Consider the following 5,021-nt stretch of genomic DNA (forward strand, 5'->3'; position numbering starts at 1 on the left):
TGTGAACATGAAAAAGGACAGCTTAAATACTTTATTTCAGTTACAAAAGAAAGTCAACAGTTATAAAATCTGGATTTTTGTAATAAACTTTACTGTATTTGAGGATTCCTTGGCTAGACCTTAACCGTAGAAGAAACCCTCTTCGGTACCCAACTGTCTGGAATTCTTTTTTCTAAGAAATGTAGGTATTTTGATATATTTAATTTTCATATTGAATGTAACTGACAGAGAAATATCTTTGTGTAATATTTAAAAGCAGGAATATTGTTATTTCATAGGTGTTTTTGGCCATGAGGAAATGTTGTTTTCATAATTATGTTTCCACAAAGACATCCAACTGCTTGTTAGACACCATGGTAATACCTAACCTGTATGTGAAGTTAACAGGATACCATAGGATGCTAGGTACTGTATATGACAGGTTTATTTTTTTCCTCTCTCTTAACACCTTAATGTATGTACTGTATTTCACTTATTTGCCCCAAGTATTTGCAGAAGGCAGGATTATTAACACAGATCATATTCACAGTACATTGCAAAACATTCAAATAAACACTCAGATTAGAAGAAGAGGAAAGGCATTCCTTTTTAACTAAATGAAATCAGAAACAAACACGGTAGACTGCAACTTTAAAACCTGATTTCATAACCATCCAGCAAACAAATTTGATTGTAGCTGCAGAGAAAGGACAGGATTGGTGACTGTGACACAATGAAAAAATATTCAACAGCAACTTCTGAAAGTTGCACTTCTCTTTTGGGATTTCATCTCAGCAGCTAAAAATGGATATTTAAAAATGCTCTTCTTATTCAACACTTAGTGTTTGTAAGGTTTCTCTACTGAGCAGTTCAAATACTAGGTAATGTGTTTCTCTACAGACACTAAAGAGGATGTGTTTCCTGAGCACTTACAGGAGTCTAGACAGAAAATCTGCAAATACCCCAAGTTTTTTTATTTTGCTGAATGGAAATATATTACTGGCATTACTTATTAATATTTACAAGAAAGCAGAAGATTGCTTTTACTATTTTAAGTTCATTTTTAAATTGGAAAATATTCATGTTCTAAATACTTTGAAATCTAGAATGTGAAAACTATTTTAATACAAGAGTGTGTAATTAAAGCTAAATAAATTATTTGGAGATTATTATTTTATTTAAACACAATTCAGATATTAAGTTAAGCAGTTACACATAGTTGCAAAACCGTGCTAACTATTGCCCATGGCTAAAGATAGCAGAAGATCAGATGAGGAGGAGATACATAATATATTCTGCTCTTCAGAACAGATATAAGCTTCAGCTGTCAGGCTTAGATGGTTATGGGTTTGTAAATGAATTTTGGCTACATAATATAATGCCAAGTGTTATTTGTTTCAGAATGCTATGGGTTGCATCAAAGTAGAATCAATTCTGGCCTGGAATCAAGAGCAGTTGTCCAAAAACATTTTTTGCCAGCATTAAACCATCTGTTTCATGGTCCCTGATGAAAGACTTTACAAATGACTAAGTTTGGGTTTGACTGCCTTATTGCTTCCTGTGTTAAACAAAAGCTATTATTTTATAAGCATCTTTTAATTTTAAGCTCAGGGCGGTCCATATGAAATCCTGATCACCCCTCCTTTGGTCTGGCATTATAGATGAAATCAGTAGTAGCAGGAGTTGATGCTGTGTTTTCTTTTTTTCACAAGTTTCGTGTGAAAGCAATTATGTTATACCTATGTGATTTATTGCTATCCATGCTGGTGTTTTGCCGATTTAGCAAGTTAAATTGCAAGTTTACTGTCTCTGCCTGGGCAGTGCTCCAGACATTTTTTTTAGCTGAAGATCCAAAAACTCCCAGGCCAAACACGTGGGTGCCAAATCCTGTTGTTGTGTGCTACAGTATGCCATTTGTGGGATCCAAGGGCACTGGCATGATGTCTGGACAGGGGGTCTCCATCCCTCTTTTTTTACTTTCCCTTTCTAGAGTGATTGCCTTTTGTTGGTACACTCATGTGTTTTTGAGAAGGCAAAGGCACTAATTTTGTACTCTGGGCGCCAATGGCAACAAGCCTCAGACAAAACAGTTGCATTTGCGCCAGATTTAGTTGGTAGTCTGGAGCACTACCCGATGACAAAATAAGCCATTGTAAATCAGTAAAACCAGCTGGGGGAATCTTAACACATTATTCTTAAATTTACACCTGTTCAACCTGTACTCACATTATTACAACAGCCTAACTGGTTTCTGTGCTAGAATAAAGCCATAAATCAGTGGTAAGGTGCAATGTGTAAGCAGCCTTAGGCCTCGTATGGAATTTCCTAGAGGAACAGGGTTACAATAAGAGACTACCTGTGACTAACTTAACGTGCCTTTTTGGCAGCTTCAGACATTAAAAGGAAGCGTTTATGTACTAATTATATGTACTGTACAGTATATGAACTAAATGGTACAAATCCAGGACAGGTATTACATGTATACTGATTTTGTTCTCTTATACATGCAAGTGAATTTAATTTGCTAATATTGAAATCTGCCATTTGTATTTTGCTTATATTGACTAATTCTACTAGGTTTGTACAAAGGGACTATAATATACATTTTATTTAGAATGTTACACTATGTATTATATAATAATGGTAAGGCTGACATAACTACAAGGTTCAGGTTATAGTATGTACTGTGCACAAGTATTTGGAGTACATTGTACTCCAGCCGTAGTAGTAATACATTAATACAGTTATTGCTGACAAGCACACATTACTTTCAATATTGTCTGAAAGAGTAAGGGCCAGAAACTGACCTTAAATAGGTCTTATTGTAGATTAACACGTATGAACTGAAGACTCATTAATACTGAGAATCTAAAACAGCACAGATAGTTTTAATACAGGCAGATGGAACAAAAAACTCAATGGTTAAGTCCCCCTTTATCTGCTATAGTGATGACAGGTTGTCTCCTAATATCAAGGGACTTTTTAAAAATCATTATTTAATATAATTATGGTGTCTCTGAGAGTATGTTTAAATATGTAATATTGCCACCACAAAATGTTAAGTATTTTTGTGTGCACAGTACATCATTAACAGCATTAAGAAAATTCTCTTGTGTTGTTTCCATTTTCTAAATGTGCTTTCATCCAGCATATGTTAAATATAAGGTCTTGATACCTATAGAAAGATATACCATTCCAAATGTTGTAGCTTTTTTAAGAGAAGATTGTGCAGTTATTCAAAGACAGGTTATACTTTTTATACTTTTAATTATTTACATTACATTATTCACCAAAAAAGACATCACAAAACATGGTGTATGTTAAAAGTCTGGATGTTAACATTTTTCATGTGTTGTGTCAGCAATGTAGTCACAGAGTCAAACAGATGAATAGACACAATACAGAATGAATGGCCAAATAGACTATTTTGGTCATGGTGATGACATGACTGCTGTGCACTTTAGTTTGTTGGGGATAGACCCAGAATTGTTTTGTGTACTGTATGTTGAGGTTACAGAGAATGGCCCATTTAAAATATCTATGAAAAACGTTTTGACCAAAGTTGGAGAGACTTACATTTGTTGCCTTATTACAGTCACTTGCTTTCCTCTGACAGGGTCAACTAAATCAATTCATAGCAGAAATACACAGCACATAAACCATATTGCAATAACTCTTTTACCTGGACCTTCAAGACCCATTCCCAGGTTTGAAGTGGGTGGTGCATGCGTAGATTTTGATAACCTGAACATTCTTTTGCATTAAAAAAAAAAATCAGGATAAATGTTTCCTTCTTCAAAATATAAAGTAGAGCACCCAAAAACAACACTTCAACGTGCAATCAAATATTGAAAAGATTTTTAAAAGCACAAATATTAAGAAAAACATTTTAACTTATGAATAATAAGTAAGATAATCCATGGAAACTGATCAGTACTTATGAAAATGTTTCACCCTTGAAGGTACCACAAGTGCTATTCAGATGAGGTAATGTAAAATAACTGGACCTACTGAATGTTTTTTTTATGGTATTGTCAATATTTCTCAATAACAACTGTCACATAATTATAGTTTGGTTCATTATCTAGATGTTTTGAAACTATTGCTAAAAAAATTAAAATTCTGAAGAGCAGAATGAAAAAATATAAAAACTGAAAGCCCAATATTGTTACAAAATAGTCAACTGCAGCCATCTCAGTGCTAAATGTTTTTTGGGGGAGAAAAACTCTTGTTTGTCATAAACCACACTGGGCCACAATAATATATTGGGTGTAGCTTCATTTAGAGGGAAGCTAATATTAATTCAAAGCCATTGGCATCTTTTGTTGTAGGAGAGCTAACAGGAAATTTATTTTATTCAATAAGAAGTTCACACCACACAAAATATAATCTGATCATTCATGTTTGGTGTGCATCAGCCTTTAAACCCAGTTGTTTGCTGATATATAGCAAATTCCCAAAAAGCTTCTTGTAATAACCATCTTGGTAACAGCACTGGTTATTAGTGCGAATAATCTCTTCCTGAAGGGAGCTTCTGTCTCTACTGCAGTTATAAACTATTCTGCTACGTGGAACTGACAAGCATTCAGGATGTATTATTCAATCACATTTTTTTAATCTTAAAAGGAAAACAATAGATTACATCAATAAAATTGAGAGCTCAGGACAAACAGAAAACACAAGTACCTGTAGCTATAAGGAATGAGGTGCCGGCTGCACTTCCAATGTTTCTATATAGAGAGAATGGTCTAGAAAAACACCTGTTGGTAAAGTTCATTCTGTATTGGAAAACTGTGAAGGATGCCCTAATCAGTTTGCCTGTTTAGAGCAGAATTTTAAAATTATTGTTTAAATGTTGTTTTAGAGCATGTTTCACTGCAGGTACAGACAATGTGCCAATGCATTTTCTGTAGGTTTTATAAAATGTATAATTTAGTAACTGTATTATCAACAGAAGCTCCAAGGCTGAATTGTATATAAGCTCTATTTTTTAATAGACTCATCTTTATCATGGACTGAACAAATACAACACTGTATGATAA

The sequence above is a fragment of the Atractosteus spatula genome, chromosome 3 (assembly GCF_055471065.1).
Source record: "Atractosteus spatula isolate fAtrSpa1 chromosome 3, fAtrSpa1.hap1, whole genome shotgun sequence".
NCBI classification, from domain to species: Eukaryota; Metazoa; Chordata; class Actinopteri; order Semionotiformes; family Lepisosteidae; genus Atractosteus; species Atractosteus spatula.